General features: G+C 33.1%; 1 long non-coding RNA gene across 1 annotated transcript; it reads right to left on the bottom strand.

Moving 5' to 3' along the window:
* Positions 1-15,197: 15,197 nt before the first annotated feature.
* LOC132068501 (uncharacterized) lies at positions 15,198-17,321 on the bottom strand. The gene is made up of 2 exons (XR_009417412.1): positions 17,126-17,321; positions 15,198-15,664 (listed from the first exon to the last, which is right to left on the bottom strand). It is a non-coding gene; the product is annotated as an uncharacterized LOC132068501 (long non-coding RNA).
* Between the last annotated feature and the right edge of the window lie 3,383 nt (positions 17,322-20,704).

The following is a 20,704-nucleotide window of genomic DNA, read 5'->3' as shown; positions in this document are numbered from 1 at the left end:
TGTAATACCCTGTAATTACAGAGTTATTTTTTAGTTTGTTTCTTTTTTGTTTTATTTTAATATCTTTTTATTTTTAATTTAATTTTTTATTTCTATGATTTTAATTTCTTTTATTTTTAATTTTTAATTTATTTCTATTATTTTAATTTCTTTTTTCTTTTTATTTTTTAAAATGTATTTTTCTTTTGAAAAAGGGCCTAAAATACCCTTAGACTATTAGAATTGGTAAAAAAATACCCTTCATCCACCTTTTGGCCTCCAAATGCCCCCGCCGTTAACCTATGAGGTCTAATATGCCCTTATTTCTAACGACTCAAGTCTAATTTAAAAATCATTAATTAATTTACACGTGGCATCACCTAATTGGCCTAATTTTGAGTCTCACAATAAATTAAAAATAAAAATTACCTCCCCATCACCCACCCCGCCGCCCAACATCTTAGTTTATTCATTCAAGTATTGTAGCAAAGTGTTAGGTGGAATCTCCAATACACTTTCTAATTCTCAAGATGGAATTCGATTAAAATGGCATAGTTATTTACATGAACTTTTAGAATAAATTACTACGTAACGTAAACGTAAATTTCCAAAATTTGATTTTAACCGTTGTTCTTAAGATTTATTTCTATGTTGTACTATATAGGAGCAAGCCTCATGCCATTAAATAATACCCTTTAAGTTTTCCCCTAGCTTTTAATATCTAGTATTTCACTTAAATGAGGTTGAACTAACCAAACACATATTAAAAATTAAATCCAAATCTAAACATTTGGCTTTCATTTTTGGTGATTGCATATATTAACAATAATATCAACTTTGCTTCAAACTTGATATTTAATTAATATATTTTCAAGAAACAATGTGTTATTAAATAAATAATTTAATATCATATAAAGGCAAATATTTCTAAATAATAATTTTAAATTTTTTATAGTTATAAATTTATTTTTAAATTAAACTAACTGTGTAATTACACTTGTACAACCAAACAACACGTTTGTAATTACATTGTAATTACTATATGACAAACAAAACTAGCATGTAATTATACTACTGTCTAACTAATAGGCTGTGTAATTAATACCCTAGTAATTACACCAATTCCAATTACCAGGTGGCTTTCCAAACAGGCCCTAAATGATTTTTCAGATCTTTACTGATCTGAGTTTTTGGTTTAGAATATGAGCTTTGAGGGCGTCTTGGAGAACAAGTTGAGTCTTTTTTTTTTTTTTTTTAATTCATATTTTTAATTAATCTCACTTTCGGCCATGTATCTTGTCATTAGTACTATGAGCCCGTTTGGATTGGCTTATAAGTTGATCAAACCAGCTTATAAGTCATTTTTTAACTTATTCAAGTGTTTGGTAAAACAGAAAACAACTTAAATTAAGTTAAAAAAGTGCTTAAAATAAGTCAAAACTAAGAAGTTGCTCAACCCCAACTTTTTTTTTTTTGTTGCTTAAAAGCCATTTTGGTTTGACCAACAACTTTACCTTTTTATCCCTTATATTTTTCTGTTAATTCTAATACTACAATTTCTTCTAAAAACTCTTTAAGTACTTTTATCCAAACACGTAACTGCTTATTTATAAAATAACTTTCAGTACTTAAAAGTACTTGAAGCACTTATGCTTAAAAGCCACTTTTTTTTCCAGTTAATTCAAACGGGCTCTACATGATGACCTTATATTTTTTGAGATAATATCTTAGGACTATCGCTCTTAAAAGTCACTCAACTTTATCTTCTAGCCTAAGAATCACTCAATTATTAGTGTTTAACTTAGAAAGTCACCAAACCCATTTAAGTGATTTGTTCATTAAATTTTCCTGACATAAATTTTTTACTTAAAGCCAACTTTTTAAGAAATAAAATAATACTTATTTTAACCATTTTATTGATTCGCCCTACTTGACTCAATCCGCTAAAAATATATTGACCAAGTCCATTTTATTTTACCTTTTTATACCACATACGCATGAATAACTGTTCACATATGTTCATGTGTATGTCAATATGTGGTATAAAAGGTAAAATAAAGGATCTTGGTTATCATATTTTTAGTGGATTAGGTGCGGTCAATAAAATTGTTACTTTTTTATTTCTAAAAAAATTGGCTTTAAATAAAAAATTTATGTCAACAAAATTTAATGAAAAAAACACATAAATAGGTTGGATGACGTTCTATGAGAAAATCACTTAAATAGATTGGGTGACTTTCTATGAAAAAATCACTTAAATAGGTAGGATGACTTTCTAAGAAAAAATCCCTAATTATTATGATTTATCGAAAAAGGGTATCGGTAAACTGATTAAATTGCCACTTTATATGTATGCTCAATAGAGAGGGTGTTGTATCTCATAACCACTTGTGCATGTGACACTAATGCAAGAAGATGGGTGCGATTAAAGAATAAGAATAAGTTCACTGGATTGACATGTATAAGGAAACCATAATGGGTGTCCTACTAGCTTGTCAATGAGGAAGTACTTATGTGGAGGTTGTGCAAGTGATTCTTAGACCTAAAATCACCATAATATCTTACATGCACCAAACTATGCATTGATTCACCTTAGGTGTTTCATGCTATGGATGTTTACGAGGTGTTTTGCAAGTAGGGAAGTGTTTATTGAAGGTAATGAGTGGATCGGGATAGGATCAGTTGCTCTTAGTATGAGGAGTATACGTCCTATGTGATCTCGTGGGATTATGACTAGGGAATCTCTGGCCAAAGTTGGGCAAGATATAGGAAAGAGTTTCTAGCGTCTTATCACTAAGTCATACATCCCTAGATCGAGCACATGAAGAATTTGGGGATTGACAATATCCATTCCCTTAACTCATCTGGGATATACAACATGAAGGATTGAATTGCACATTAACCGACCCCCCCAAGGAATTTTGGTATCCACACCATGTCCCAAAGTAGGTCTTGACATGCAGCTAGACGGTCTAGATCATTGGACTGCCCGAATAAGAAAAAGAGTTCTTCTAATCAGTTTAATGAGTTAAAGAGTTAATTGGTAACAAATAATTATGTAAAGAGTTAACAACTCGTTTGTGTTGACTCACGATCAAATTGTTGACAGGGAACTTTGATCGGGATCCCAAATGGTTACACCATATAAGATTTAATTGGATATTGTTTAAAAAACTTCGAGGAGTCTCGGGAAATAATTTTGTTTGGCTAGCACCTAATTATATTTCCTATGCATTTAAAGTAGAAGAATGAGCTTTAAAGTATTTGGAATATTTCATGAGCCGGTAATTGTATAATTTCACAACAGGCTTGTTGACCCAATGGAATAGGTAGATGACCCAAGTGAGAAATTACTACCTAACACACTTGTCTTGAAGTCTAAGAACACTTGTGTTTGTCAAAGACACATGTGATACTTGTCTCCTTGCATGTATGTGTGTGTGTATATATATATATATAAGAGAAAGTCTCAGTGAAAAAATGTCACGCAAGTGTTTGCTTGGGCTTCTCATCTTTTGTATGAGATACAAGATATTCTCTCTACTTAGCCAAGTCTTCCTCCGTAGTGGTGCAAAAGATATCCAAATGATCTTGGTGGACTAGCTTTGGAGGGAAAACACTTGGACTTCTTGAATATAAGAAGCATCAACCTCAAGTAGCTTAAAGAGCAAAGGAATTGTTTGGTACACTTCACCCTCTTATTTATCATTTACATGTAATCTCATGATTGGAGAGTTGATTCGTAATTAAAATTTTAATATTACATATTTCTGTTGTTCTGTCCGATCCAACTTTTCCTTCAAAAGTATTGTTCGCTCTAATTCAATTCTTCGGCCTTATGGTCTTGTCCTTGCTTTAACCTAAAATCGTCTTGACAGTTGACTTTTTGAACTCATCGTTTATGGTATCTAACTAACATAGTCATTTCAATGTGGTCTGTCTTAGTTCAGCTTCACAAAGAAATTTTATGGAGTTTAATTGTCAACAGTGCTGAATTATTATACTCACCCTCTTAGGAACTTAGCGTCTTCACTAAAATGTGCCCCGCTATCATACTAGGGAAGATAAAATTTGTTGGCGACTGTATCTATTGATACACATTCAAATATTTCAAACACAAAAATATTTTCTTTTCTTTCACTCATGGATATCTTCATATAGTACTACTTAATTAAGAAGCAACGGGAGGATCTCTAGGACAATGAGGTGGTCCACGGGGTGGACAAGGTGCTCCATCAGTCGTTACACAGCGGCAACGCCAATATAATATCCCAGATGAAGGGTCTGGCTTTATACATATTGGGTACACTTTTCCAATCTCTCGATAGCATGGTGTTATACCCCATTTAAACGGGTTAAACTAGATACAACATATTGGTGATTCCTATATTGTTTTATTTTAGGAGTCGCCACCTAATTGATTTTAAGGTGAATTAGGGGCACCTATTTTAACTAGGTAAGACTAATTGAAACCTTGTTAATGGTCTACTTAAGTCACATTCTAGGTAAGAGTTCTAGATTATTCTAAAGGGAAGGGGTTAGGCATCCTTTAGAATCCGTTAACTACGGTTATCCGATCAAACTTAGGTTAACCATTTAAGACTAAATACAGTGTTTAAATTTTAAGAAACGAACTTATAATATTACTAAGATTTTAAAGGAAAATATAATAACGCTGTAAAATATGCTAAGGCTTCAAATAAGGATGTTATTTAAAACAAGACTTGTAAAAGAAGTGGTTTAAGTGAAAATATAATAGTGCCATTTTAAAATAAGAATAATAGTTTGTATAGAGGAAATTTTAAAGTGTTATTTTAAAATAAAACTTATAAACGCTGCTAATGAAAATGTGATAATAAAGTTGGCAAAATATGATAATTTGCATATAAATAGGAGAAAATGTGGGTTTGTGCAATATTTTGATAAATATTTGAAGCGAGACTAAACGATGGAATATTAATTGATTTTATGCTTTTAGAAGTATAAATGAAATACCAAATAGCTAACGGGTTTCTTTATCTCTCATTATCTTTTGTTAACTATGCTCGGCTAAAAATAGGTATAGAGGGATGAACCTTGGAAAACAACATTTTATAAAAGTTATTATTTACCGATTAATAATGTTTCGAAATTTTAGGATAATAAATCATGACCCTCTTAGCTTAAATATATTACTATACTATTTTGTAAATCAATTATTCTAATCGAAAGGTGAAATATTATGAGTATTATAGATAATTTTAATGTAAAACAAGAATGAAATCTATGATATTAATCATTGGTTTACTACCCATTATTAAGGCTAAGCCCCACTAAATTTCCTATGATTCATCTAAGCTAAGAGGACAAAATGAAATAAAGTGTTAGTCAAAACAACACAAATTAAATGCAATAAAATGAAAGAGAGGCACTAGAAATGTAAATAAATGGGCTCAGCCCATTTTGGGCTGCTGTGGATTATTTTCGCCATTGGGCCTTGGCCCAGAAATTTTATCTGCTGCTGCTACTGATTTCTCAATTCTATTTTTGCTGCGGACTGGGCCTGATAGGGAAATGGTTCGAGAATGTTAGGTTGGGCTTTTAGCCCAACACCGAATGCAGGGAGGAAAGTGAGTCCCTCGGACTCGTATGCGGCGGTCATGCAAAAAATGAGGGGAAAAGGATTAGTTCATAATCAATGAATAAGATGAAAATACGCAAAATATGAACTCAAAACAGAAGCATCAAATCAGGTTTTTACAAGAAAAATCCACGTATTAGTTCTATCAACAGTCTTGGTTGCTCATTTTATATTAAATTAAACTCAAAGGCTAGATGTATCTAAATACTAGGCAAGAATTTTTCGCATGCACAATAGATACAACAGTAGCAGTAGGCAGCATATGGTTTTAAAACATTCCTAAACATGGGATTCGTCACTGAAAATCAGACCCAGATCATCATTCGAACAATACCCATTTTGACTCCTCTTTCTAGATATACATAATACACAATCCAATATATGCACTGAAGCCTATATAAAGTGAATATGCTCTACACGCCTGGTATATCTTTTCTTCATTTCAAACACCACAAAGGAAAGAAGAAAGAAGGCAAAGAAGGCAACTAAAAAAAAGACCAGTTTTAACTCTTGTCCCCAACTAGAAAAAGAGTGCAACCCCCCTTTATCATGCAAGCATGCATAGTCAATTCTTTTCTTCCAGGTTTATGTGACTAAGGCAGACATTATCATGTCTAGTTTAGACAAAAATTAGCCCTTCTCTCATCCTCTGAAGACGAGCATGATTAGATTCTAATCGCTGGACTACTATAATCATTTTACTATCCATTTGCATGAACTGAAGAGAGACGGAGTTGTACAAAAGTCTAAAATGCATCACATCAATAAGGCAACATGGCTGGTAAACTTATTAACAGGAAACAAGTTAAAATGATCATTCATTCAGACAAGGTTCAGTAACCAAACCCTCATATATTGAAGATGTTTTGACACAACAAAAAGCGAGACTAGGCATGAAAAAGATGCTGAACCTATAATGGCCGTAGATAAGAACTACACTTAGTGGTGTACGGGTCTGGACAGACCCAAATTTGACTCAGACCAACAGAAAGGTGCTGATTACATAAAATGGGCAAATATAAGAGGAAACTAGTTAAGATGTAGATAGTACCCCCGAAAAAATCCCTTCGTTAAATATCTAACATGCTTTGTAACTAAAGTCAACTCCAACACTTAAGATGAAGCATGGTTCAAAGCCAAAAGGTTTATGTAGACATGTGCACACCTCATAACAGTTCTCATGTAGAAATAAAACGAACGATTATGCGTTTTTGATATAGCTAATTTCTGTTTGAACACTAGGTGATTGGTTCACAAACAAAGGGTTACATGTGAGTACAATGAAGAGAGACAGATAGACATCACTCCCTGATGGTATATTAGTGAAGGCCAAGCACTACTTCAAATTATCAGATCCTTATATTAGCACCTTAGGCCTAAATGTGAATGCTTCATCACAAATGATGCATGAACTATCATGAAGGGATCTTGGAACAGCATACACATACTAATTATCAAGAGACATGTGCACACAGGCATGACTAAACAACAGTGGCATACAAGATCAATTTTGACTCAAATTACCCCGATGAGAACATAGGCCATGATAAGATATCTCAAATAATTACACAATCGAATTGAGCATCCTAGATCTATACTGGTACCCTCATGAGACTGGGGATATTAAACTAAGTCACCAATCAACCTATGGTAAGCATATGATCCTTCGTGAGGTTAAACAACCTAGGCCGATGCTAAACTCGTATTAATTGAGGACAAACAGGGGATGTTCATTAGAAGACCCCAACAGGGACATGTTAACCTGGCACAGGACCATCAAACAAACTTTTTGGCGAATATTTCAAACCACTGCTCAGATGGCCACATTAAACAATTCCATGCCATTTCAAGTTTGTTTTTAGACAATATTCAAGCTAAACCAGAGCTGTTGGCATGCTAAACGAGGGAGAAATTGATTTAACTCATGCTCAGTTGAGATAGGAAGTAAGCTAGACTAGAAAGAAAAAACCACAAACTAGTCGGGAAGGACAAGATTAGGCACGATTTTGAGACTGACTACGGTCTATAAGCCTACTAAACAACACTTAATTAACAAAGTAGAAAACAAGCTAAACAAACACGCACATAATAGCAATAAAACAGGACAAATAATCATATTTATACAGGCGAATAACTCAACTAAGCTAACTAAGCGTATATAAACTATTAAACTAAACATGAACATGCTACTACCCATTAACACATAGTTAAACTAGACTAACAAACACACAAACAAATCAGAGATTAAGGCAAATAGTTAAAAGGAAGAACAACTACCAACAAGGAACTGAACCAAACAGAAGACTGATTGTCACAATGGTGCACGGTAAATTTATCAACAACAGGAAACCAACCATTTCAACACATCCGCGGATTCTGACTATATACACGAATCACATAACAAAAGCAAGTGCTTGAATTAACACAGAATCCACCGAGTCAAAAGCGAAATAAAGACATAAAAGAGAAACGAGAATCACCTGCTTCGGGTGCAGCGAAGTGAGGCTCGAGCTTCGGATATACCTCGAAACACTTCGAAATTCAAATTTGCGTATGCCCGAATTCAAACGAATACCCGATGCAAAAACGAAACAAGATTTAGTATTTCAGGGCGATATTCAGAAAATTAACAACTACATTTTCAAAGGGGATTTAAGCAGCTAGAGAACTCTTATTTTAGGGGGTTTCAAACTTGATTTCTGGAGGGATGCCTACGGCTAAAAAAAAAAACTCCCCTTTTTCAAATCCGAAAATGATTATTTATAGGCAAAAGATTAGGGTTTGGGCTGAGGTTTGAAATTTTGGGCGGGGGTTTTCTGGGTCAACAACGTTCGGATGACCATGATCAGAAAACCAACTAGGAAGAGGACAAGGACCATTAAAACTCCTACCCACAAATACGAAAAGGGACTGATAGGATAAGATTCAGGTTCACGAATGAACAAAATTCATTAATTGCCTTTCAGATGCAAGCAGAGGAAAAGAAAGAAGCAAACAAAATCTTCCCTTTAGCAAACAAAATCTTCCCTTCTTCGACCGTTGACCTCTGAAACGATCATTAATCGCCTTCCCCGAAATGGCCATGCAAGGCCTGAGGAAGGCGAAAATAAGTCTGTGGTTTTGCCATTTTAGCTGAGGATCGTAGGAGAGAGACAGAGGGTGAACAGAGGAGAGAAGAGGAGCGGGGTAAGAGAGAGACAAGGGGGCGAGTGCGGAGCTTGGAAAAAATGAAGAACCCTAGTGGTTCGTTTGAAAAGGGAACCGGGTCGGGTAATGGGCCAACTGATTTGGGCTGGATAGGATGGATTAGAATATTGGGCTGAGTATTAAAATGGGCTGGTTTTAATGAAATGGCTTTTAGCCCAAATGGTTTTAGGACTTAAATATGGACTGTATTAATATAAAATATGTAATTATTGGTGCTCAGATAAAATGGAAATCATATTACGTCACACTAGCCACGCAACATTTGCAAGTCCACCGTAAATAAACGCTATTATTTAATTGTACGAAAATACCTGCGATGCGTATGTGTAATGCGGTAAAAATGCTGAAATGATTATAATGCAAATTTGATAATACCGGTAATGAAATAATAATAATAATTGTGATAACAAAAATAATAACAACTAGTGACGGCAACAAAATAATAAAACGCCAGGCATTAATAGAAGCTAATAATTATAGTAAAAAATATAAATAATTATTTCTTGAATTGCAAAAATACTATATGTAAATAAATATTTAGGGAAGGGACAAAATTGGGTGTCAACACATGGCCTACATTAGGTGTATTATAATGGGCGGCAATTGGTTGATTTTTTTAAACACCAAACCAAACCAATTGCGTTGGTTTTTAAATATATACACCAAACCAAACCAATAAAATTCGGGTTTTTCAACCTCGGTTTTCTTAGGTTATTCGGTTTTCTCGGTTTTTTTTTTTTTCGGAATAGTTTTGATACAAAACATATAACTTTTACTTCAAATATTTCTTCTAGCTCTAGTAAGATACAACTATATAATTAAGCGTGTTTCTAAAAAAATAACACAAAATGTAAGAAGAGTAATGACATTGTATTAAAATATTCAACAAAAGCTAATAAAATCGGTTAAAATAAATATTGTTAATTAACAAGCCATAAAGAAAATGACCATAATCTAAAAATACCAAGTCATGCTAAAATAAGTACGGCTAATAAGTATTAATTACACGACAAAGAAAAAAAAAACTTAAGTTATGTATTTTCACTCTCTAAATCAATTATGCAAAACTAAAGAATATATATCTAACATTATTGACATTCCTAGTGGTAAATTGAATTTCTTTTGTTAGCATTAGTGTTGAGTTGGTTTTGGTTTAGACTTTATTTGAGTTACTAACATCCATAGGATATAAAACTTATTAACATTCAAAATTCTAAGTTCAAGCTTGAATAATATGATAATGGATAAAAAAAACTACGAAAAAATTTAAGAAATATTTATAAATTACATTACAAATAAATTTTTTATGTATAAAACATTTTAAAAATTGAATACATGTAATGTCGGGTTGGTTTGGTTCGGTTTGACTTTTTTTTAGTTAAAACCAAACCAAACCAATTATTTTTTTCAACACCAAACCAAGTCAAACCAAACCATTAGTCGGGATTTTTTTCTCGGTTTATCGGTTTGGTGCGGTTTGTCGGTTTACTTTGTACACCCCTAGCCTACATGTTTCAACGCATTCCATTAGATTTGGACAACCCCCTGTTATTGCATCTACATAGCATCCATCCACCTCCACCTTTCCCACCATGCCTGCACCAATTTTGGGAGGAAAAAAAAAGGACTTGTTAATTCACAGTATTATCAAAAGAATTTTAAGTTCATCTTTATACTGATGGTGTAATAAATACTCACATAGTCTTGTCACTTAGGATTCGTTTGGACGTGATTTGAAATCAGATTGATTTTGAAGTTGAAATTTTGTTTGGACATCTAATTTGAATTTCTTAAGTTGTGTTTACTAAACATGAAAATTATATAACTTGTGAAAATTATCAAAGCTTGTCCAACTCTTATACAATCTTACCAAGCGAGCGAATATAGTTCATAAACAAGTTATCGGAAAAGCCTAGGGCGTCGCATTAATAAATCACATATATGCATGTACTTTTTATAATAAATGTTTGTGATTTCATGTTACTACAAACTTTCAAATATACATAATTTTACAAAGATCCACTAGTCCAATAAATCAACAAATAGTAGTAACTAACTATTCTTTAATATAATCCTCACACATGTAGATACAATCTTTTCACATCGAGCATGAGTCTTGTTTTGCAAAATTAGAATGATGAATCTTTTTTTTTTTCAAAATATAAACTTATGGGTTAAGTTTACATTTAAAAAAAGTTTGAAATTCTACTTTTTAGAGAATTTGAAATTTGCATTGAAGTTAAAGTTTTGTGCAGATTTTATAAACAAATGATGATTTCAAATTAAAACTTAAAATTGAGGTCCCAAATTTTATGATCAAACGCCTTCTTAATAAGATGGTTACAAGTAAATTTCAAAGAGGCTAGATCGGATTCAAAAACCGAACTTATCATAAGTTAATTACATTGATGGGGTAAAAAAATCTTTACACGTCATGTATATAACTTGAATGCTTATCAAAATCTGGATTCCGCTAGAAGGAGATCTAGAATTTTTAACTCTACATTGATGGTAATATAAAAAAAAATTAAAAAATTAAAAAAAACGAAGAAGAAGAATTTCTAGCATTTATTTTTGTGGTCCAAACCAAATAAATTTTACAAATTCAAATATGTATTAGTTTTTTTTTTTCTTCAAAATCACCCTTCTCTCTAATGGTTTTTTCCAACTCTCAGTATTGACTATCCCTAGTTTTAAAAAGAAATGTGGAAAATAAAAGAGTTATATTACTCCCGCCGGATAAAAACGAGTGTCCACTTAACCATTTGCACTCTCTTAAAAAAATACTAACTTCTAGGTAAAATAGGTAATCTGATTAAGTTACCCCTAATTAAATAGGTATTACGACTTGATCACTTACACTTAATAAATACAAATCTAGAAAAAAGGTTAATTCTTTTTTGATTTAGTAAATGAACGCTCTTTCTGAACTAAAAAATAAAGATTAAGTGGACACTCTTTTTGAATCGTAGGGAGTAACAGAGTACCAGTTAATTAGTGTCACTAATTAACTTTCTTAAAAGGTGTGTGATACCCGAAAATTCATTTATTTAGGACGAAGGGAGTATAGATAATATACATAATAATTCAAGTCGAAAGCAGTGAACGTTCTTTAATTTTAGAGAAAAAAAAAAAAAACACTGAATTACCTGAAAGAAGATAAAGGAGAATAAGGAAGATTGGAGTTGGGATTTTGATATTTTTCATTCTTGAGATTCAAAAATGGACTAAATAAGGAAATACTTTTTTCTTTTTCTTTTTTTATGTTGAATGAATGACTTTTTATAGATGCTAGATACAGAAGAGATGGGTTAAAAGTTTCGCGAGTAACATGAGACTATATATGGATTTGCAAGCATTAATTGAAGAAAAGCTAAATCTCATTAGTAATTTGTTGTTTGTTGGTTTGAGTCAAACTAACGCCCAACACTAGTATGAACAAACCACAACGTATCCAGTGTAATTCTATTAGTGGGATTCGGAAACGTTAAGATATACGCATACGTTACTCCGATCTTTGTGGGGGCAGAGATCATTTCAGGTAGACTCTTGGCTCGAAAGAGACGAAAAACATTTGAAGTACGATAGCAAGTAAAATACGACATCCAATACAAAGAAAGTGACATAATAGATAATAATACACAATGAAGAAAAGAGACTACGTGATTACCGACTAACTGCTACTAATTAATAAGGAGAACCCTCAGCTATCTACTAACCTTCTATAGCCTAATCCTCGACCTCCACGCCTTTTATATAAGGTCATGTCTTCAGTGAGCTAAAGTTGTGTCATCTCCTTTCTAATCACCTACCCTCGGTTCTTCTTCGGCCTACCTCTACCTCTCTTAACTCCTGTTTTAGTCAACCTCTCACACCTCCTTATTGGCGCATCCACACACCTCTTCTTCGCATGCTCAAACCATCCAACCCCTTCGCCAGAAATCACACTGCATATTATATTAAATTAATTTATATATATATATATATATATAGTAGATATTTAATCCCCTTAATTTCTTCATGTGTTTACGTTTTTTTTTCTTCTTAAATTCCCTTGACGAAAATTCTAACTCCGCAACTAAATTATCAACCCTAGTGTACTACTTATTCTTGTTTCTCTTAATTACCTTTTCTTCTTCTTTTATAATAAAAAAGGTAAAGATCATCTTTCAATTTTTTTTTTCTGAGTTCAATTCAGAAACTAATTTTTTCCAACTTTAACCAAAATATTATTCACCTATTTAGTACTACTAAATAAACTACAAATAATTAATCAGATTTTGTCTAAAGGAGGAATCACATAATGAAATTGGTTACTGTATCTATTGATAATTTGATACACATGCAAATATTAAAAACACAAAAATGTTTTTTCTTTTCTTTCACTCATATGAATAACATTAAGGAGCAAGGGGAGGATCTTGAGGACAATGAGGTGGTCCACGGGGTGGACAAGGTGCTCCATCAGCCATTACACAGCGGCAACGCCAGTATAATATCCCAGATGAAATGTCTGGCTTTATACATGTTGGGAACACTTTTCCAATGCCTCGATAGCATGGCAGACAAGTATTGATGCATTTGTCTATATTTGGACAACCTCCTGTTATTGTTTCTATATAGCATGCATCCACCGTGCTTGCTGCACCAATCTCAAAGAACAAAAAAAGGAAGGACATGTTAAATCACAAGTAGAGCTGTCAATACGGGCTTGGCCCGCGAGGCCGGCCCAACCCAACCCTTTATTTAAGTAGGGTTGGGCTAAGATTTCTTTTTCCCATATAGAAGTGAGGCTCAAAAGTGCCTCTTTCGGGCCCCTACTTGGGGCATTCGGCCGCCTACTAGGGCGAAAGAATAATAAATAAATAAATATTTAAAAAATACATCAGTAAATTAAAAAAAAAAAACATAAAAAAGTAATGAGAAAAAAGAATGTACTTACTACTAAGTAGTAATTAGAAATCGAGTAATACTTTTTAGTCTTAGAATTTATATTATGTTTAATTTCTTTTGAACGGATCCTAATTAGTGATTAAAAATAATAATTTATATTTATTCTCTTGATATGAATTTGCGCAAGAATGGGTGGTAGAAGATTATATTTCATATTGCAAAAGTTTCATGTTCAAATTGTACCAAAAATCACTTCGAAAATATTATTTCGGGAGATGAAAAACTTAGGCCGTCTAGTCCGCGGCCATCCTGCTTATTGTCAATGCTATTTTGCAGTTCTTCAAAGAGCCGCCATCCTCTAAATTTAATTCTTTTCGCCCTTTAGGGGCCGGGTTAGGTGGGTCATACAAATTTCATTTTGGACTAATTTAATCACAAGTAGTATCTATGGGTGTCAAATGAGTGGCATGAACTGAATTTGAATGTATTAAAATGGCTGAGTTAATAAATGGGCTGGTTATTGACCCGTCCAAAGGTTATTTGGGCTGAAATTGGCATAAAAGTTGATCATAATCCAGCCCGACCAATTCTTTCTAAGTTTTAGTTTTTTTTTGTTTTTTTGTTTGGGGTTCTTTTATAGTGATTTTATAATATCTAATAAAACTATTTTTTTTTATTATGACTCTATATAACAAATCAAATAAAAAAAAACATTTTAAAAATATTTTGGCAAGATTTCATATGAGTTAATTTGGGCTACATATCAATTAAATTTTTGATGGGCTGAAATGGGTTGTGGAATTGGCAAAGTACCAAGCTGTGAAAACATGAAAAGAACTGAATTACCTGAAAGAAGGTAAAGGAGAATGAGGAAGATTGGAGTTGGGATGTTGATATTTTTCATTCTTGAGATTCAAGAATGGACTAAACAAGATAATTGGCCTTGATACTTAATTCTTGTTTCCCTTTTTCCTTTTTATGTTGAAGGACTTTCTGATATATGATGGATTTGCAAGCACTAATTGAAGAAAAGATAAAGCTCATTAGTAAAAATTGTTGTTTATTGATTTGAGTCAAACTTAACGCCCAATACCAGATAGGGGATATATTGTAATTCATGTTGCTTTTCAAATTTCCCTTTTGGGTTAAGTAGTTTGCAATTAGTATTAATGAGAAACATCAATGATTATTATAGCCTTTTGTTTTGGTCAAAGTTCTTTTAACTTCGTAGAAAATGAGCAAACGTTTGCTTAATTTCTTCCACCTTACATTGGTTTTGTAGGATGTTTTACTGAACTTTTTAGCTATCAATTATTGATGAATATTTTTTCGGTTTATTAGATTCATTACATTTTTCTACATGAATATGAATATTATTTAGTAGTCCATATTGCTTATGTGTGAATATGGGTGTATGACATAAGTAATTGTAGACTTATTTTGTGTTGTTAGCCATTAGTTACATAGCTACACATTACATCTATGGCAAGAAGAGAAATTGTATTTCTAACGGAATAGCTAGGCAGATCCAAATTTGCAAAACTCACACTCATTTTTGCTCAATACTATGTTAAACATTCATATTCTGTATTAAGAAAAAAACTCTAATTTCTCATGCTATCAGAGCAGGCGATTCGACTTCAGTGATGTTTCCGAAAACAATAGCGTCAGGCGGGATGATGGCGGATGTATCCTCGTAGAAGCCTAAAAATTGATTGAGAGAACGAGATGTTGCGGGGGGTTTGGGACAAGCAGGTGGTCCGACTGGTTGACAAGGTGCTCCATTCTTAAATTCACAGCGGCAAATCCAATAAGGAAGTACAGTTGGAGCTACACAATAAGTGTACACTTGACCAATGCCTCTGTAGCATGGTCTACAAGTTTCACCACATGCAATTTTATCAGGGCAACCCCCTGGTGTGCTGTCTAAGTAGCAACCATCTGCTGATGGGACTATACTTTTCACTACCAAAAAAAAAAAAAAATGGAAAACACAGATTAAAACGAAAATGCCAAGAAAATTTCGATGTTAAAGTAATATAATTGGATTTCTGAATAAACAATAAAAGCGTTAGCTTGTGCATTAGAGAGTGTGGTCTAGCTGTCAAAAAGTTAAGTGGGCAAAAACTATGAGAGACTAGGGTTAAAAATTTAACATAGACGCTAGGTCTTTTGTTTCTATGTACCTAAATCATGGTACGTAGATAGACTTATTCAACAGCTGTGCTGGTAGACACATAGTACAGGTACCCGATATAGCAAACTAAGTGCACTCGACATTACTGTTATAAAAAAAAGAAAAAGAGCTAGTTTGTGATGTGTATCTGACAGATAAATTAGCACAACTAGAAACATAGTGCAGGACCTAGCCATGTTGAATCCAAAGTGTGTTTTAAAGAATGTCTTGGAATTTCAATTTGCTTAGGGAGCTTTTATATTCAACTTTTGGGGATTATCTGATTCAGAAAGCAGATTTGACATGTATAAACTCACCAATTTCTCATTTGATCTCATCTAAATTGGTGGTTGAACTTTTTTCCTATTTAGCAAACTTATGAAGAGAGTATTTAAGTTTGTTTCTTCAAAACTTATTGGAGTTCATAGTATTTCTTACTATAATTTTCAAATCCTTCTAAATTTTGGGTTAAGAATAAGATTGATTTGATTTTAATTAGTTTTTTTCCAAAAGAAAAGAGGACAAGTAGCCAGAAAATCATTTCCCAAAAATTGGTGTACAGATTTTCTGTGAATGTAAGGTTATTAAGTGATGATTTTCTTATTATGGAAAAATTCTGACGAAGGACCTTATCACATGTCGATACAAACACTTACCTCATGATGATGTAGGCGTTTACGTTATGTGATGCAAGCTTATCATTTATAATCCTTATTCTTATTAGGCCAAATACATATGCCAGAAATTGAACTTGCCTTTCAATTACGCACTTATACTAAGCTTGTACCTATTGAACACATGAAGTTATTAGAAAATGTATCTATTGGGCACATCCGGCTGACATGGCATAGCATGTGTGTTACACTACTCCTGAGAGCGCGAAACATCCCAATCTCTTTCTAAAGATAATTCTTTCTTTTATTTCCTTTATGTTCTCTCTATCATCATCATCATCATCTCCAACAACTCCGGTCACCAGTGCCTCCACCACCGTGTGCAGGCCAGGTAGTCCCTATCTATGGGGCTAGCTATCGACAGTAAACTTTCCCTCAAGATGAAGTTAAAACAAAACAGAAAAGGAGGTAGTTGTAGATGGAGTTTCTGCCATTTTTGGGAGAGAAATATTATAATTGCTGCTCGTAATTAATGTTGCCTAGGCAAAAGGTAATCAAGTTAGGTTCTTACGTACTGATTTTCTTTTTAAAATTTATTTTTGAAGAAGAATATGAGTAAGAAGATCAAGATGTTACTAGTTGGTTGTTAATTCCCGATAAACTCCGGATCAACTCTATCTTTTCCGGTGGTCTCGAAGTTTTGCCATGGTCATCTTTCTTGTAGCTTGATACAGAGATAACAAAGGTGGGGATATGGTGCCAACGTGTCTTGTTTTTTTCTTTATTGATACGTGGCAAAGTTTGATTTGACTATTTGCCACGTCAGAATCGTTTGAGCCTCACGCGTTGGGATTTTTTGATTGGGTGTTTGTAAGGGTTCATTAGGCACATTAATTGAAGAGTTTTAAGTGTTCAATAGGTACATGCTTTAATATAGGTGTCTAAGTGAAAAATTTAGACAAGTTTAAAAAGTTATATATGTATTCAACCTTCTTATACCTTATTTAGATATACTCGTTGTTGTTCTTATCTTTTAAGTAGTCTGTAACCTTATCATTTTGAAGATCATGTCCCACATCATATAGATAGTCAAACCTCTTAAATTGGTAGCCTATAAATAGAGCTTGTATCCTTAATATAAATTATCTTGTTTTTCAGCTATAAATTTTTCATATAAAGCTTTGTGGTTCACTTTGATTCTTTTAGGAGAGATGTTTCTCTCGAGAAATAATTGAGCCTCTTTATCGGCTATAGTGTCATAGTGGGGTTCTTAACCTTGCAAACATTAGCACACCTCTGATATTCTGGCATCAAATTCAAAAGTAACTTGACTGCGTTATTTCTATAATTTGGATGACCATGGAAGTAATTAACTCTATTATCGTTCACATGGTTCTCTGGGAGCTGTTCATTTCTATAATTTGGATGACCATTAAAGTAATTAACTCTATTATCGTTCACATGGTTCTCTGGGAGCTATTCATTTTCACTAACAAATCAATTTCAAATTTTCATTTGAAACAGACAAATAAATTAAAATTAAAATATTTCTCAATATAAAAAGGTAATCATTTTTTCTAAAATAAACTAGTTAAAAAAAAGTACATTAAATAAATGGAAACAGAGGGAGTACTTGTTAGTTTGGATTTCTCGAAGTTGTGAAAGTACCTGAAAGGTATACTAGAAAAACAAGAACTAAGGTTGCATAAGAGGCCATGTGATTCAGAAATCAAAGTGTATGGAGACTCTCTTCGATTTATTTGCCTTGGGAGACTATTAATATGCTAATTTATGGGATAAAAATCTGAAGAAGCCATTTTATGTACTTTAAAGTTGCCCTCATTAAATAGTCGATTGTAGTTTCATTTTGGGAAAAGTGTTCAAAACACACTCAAACTTTGGCCGAAATTGCTATAACACACTTTAACTTTGCGGGGGTCCTATGACCCCCCTGAACTATTTTAAACTAAAATATTGACACCATTAAAACGTCTTCCCCAAACATTTGTTACAATGTGTAATTAATGTTCCAAAAAAATCATTTTTTTGAGGTAATTTTCATAAAAAAAAAAAAAGAACTATGAAGAAACTTTATAGAAAAGGCACAGTGCCACCTACAATCGGGCACCTCCTTTCTATCAACAAGTGAAGAAGCCCCCCTTCATTTTTTCAAATCTCCTTATTCTTTTCTCTTTTCCTGTTCATCAGGTATGTATGTGATCTAATAAAACCTCACACCTACTCTAAATTTCTTGCCCCTTTTCAATACTTATACATGAGATGCTTGATGCTTATGAAGATGGTTTGCAACAAAGCAAAAAAGAAAAGAGTAAAAAAGAAAGAAGGAACAACAACAACAACAAAAAGAAGTCATCTAATGGTGTTGGTAGTGTTATTTCTTCTTCTTCTTCTTCTAGCGGCTAAAGAAATCATCATCTCGAGTTATCTTTAAACGGGTCGGGTGACGGTCATGGTCCGAAGATCATGACCCGGGAAGACATCAGAATGATGAAGTCAAACGCTCTGGTGAAATTGAGGTGAGAAAGGTTCTAGAAAGTTTATGAGTTATCTTGGAGAAAAAGATTTGGGGTGTTTGGACCTAAAATTTTTAATTTTTTTTTAATTCGTCACTTTGATTCTTTTGTGGATTGTGATTCTTTCTGTGCGCAATTATATTGCGTTCAAATGGTTGTGGCTTGGTGGTTCAATTCCATCGGACGGTTTCGGGCACAAGGCCGAGATCGCCACCGGTGGTCGCTTGTCGCCAACATTGGATCAATTCCACTGGTGGGAGAAGATGAAAATTAAAAAAAAAAAAAAAAAGATTTGGGGTGTTTGGACCTAAAATTTTTAATTTTTTTTAATTCGTGGCTGCTTGGACTGAATTTGTGGATTGTGATTCCTGGGATTTGTGCGCAATTATATTGTGCTTCAAATGGTTGTGGCTTGTGGTTCAATTCCAGACGGTGGCATAAATTAAAATTTAAAAATATTTCGCTTGTCGCCAAAGGTAATCAATTCCACTGGTGGGAGAAGATGAAAATTAAAAAAAAAAAAAAAAAAACTAACTAGTGGGACCATGACTAAGTTGATTAATGTTAATCAAATTTAATTAATTGTATAGTTTCCAATTAAGAAATGACACTTGTCAAATTAGTTTTTTTCTTATTTACTTTTTTGCCTGTCACTTGCTCACAAGAGAGTGGAGCACACTTCGATATGCCACATCATCTATTTATGGTGTCAATATTTCAGTTAAAATAGTTCAGAAGTGTGGACCCCGCATTTTAGTGTGTTATAACTTTAAAGTTTGATTAAATAGTCGAACACTTTTCCCTTTCATTTTCCAGTTGCGGTAACTTCCTACTTAATTACTTAGGAAAAGTGTATTAATTTCGTTTTCCCAATTTTTTTGTTTTTTTGCAGGCTATATTTCTAAAGTTTATATCTCGAGTCCTTGAAGATGTTGGGATAAGAACGAGATTAAATGAAATTTTCTTTTGGGTTAAAAGAAGAACTTTATTTATGTTACAAAAGTAACATTGCACTTAAGAAAATACATGTAAGAGGCCAAAAACGTTAATCACTACTCTTGGAGCTTTTCATTATTTATTATTCACAAGGATCACACTTAGAAAACGAAGTCAAATTGAAGACACATATTATTGCTGCTCTGGTGCTGCCACAAAATAGGACTGATCTTGATTCTGCAAGATTTCTTCTACCTCCCTTGCTGGCATGTTGAATGACAGTTCTTTTGCTTCCCTGTCTACATTTCTCCATATGCTTTCTTGACCTTAAATTTCAAACCAGCCAAGATTTAAAAAAGAATATTATTTTCTATTTATTGACAGTGTTAATAACTATTCGTAATTTCTATATTATAGAAAGAGTGGTTTCAACATGTTAGCTTATTGTCAAAAAAATTAAAAATAATGATATTTTAGTTCTTTGAAATATTTTGCAAAATGAGCGTGGTTAGAAAGGTTGTCTTCTCCGTTTATTTCCTTGGACTTTATCAACAAGTTCAAAAAAAGATCCATCATTTTCTCTTAATTACATATCATGTCCTACATTGAATATGATGGGGCCATTAAACCTTTTCAAAATTAACACGTAGACATAACTTGGTCTCTAATTTCCGCAATATATTTTCATTTTTTCGTGCCGATTACCCTTCAAAAGCACTAGTCTTTAATTTTTGCCCCTTAAATT

Source organism: Lycium ferocissimum, chromosome 1 (genome assembly GCF_029784015.1).
Source record: "Lycium ferocissimum isolate CSIRO_LF1 chromosome 1, AGI_CSIRO_Lferr_CH_V1, whole genome shotgun sequence".
Classification (NCBI taxonomy): Eukaryota; Viridiplantae; Streptophyta; class Magnoliopsida; order Solanales; family Solanaceae; genus Lycium; species Lycium ferocissimum.
The sequence above is the reverse complement of the archived record's forward strand: the minus strand, read 5'-3'. Positions and strand labels throughout refer to the sequence as shown.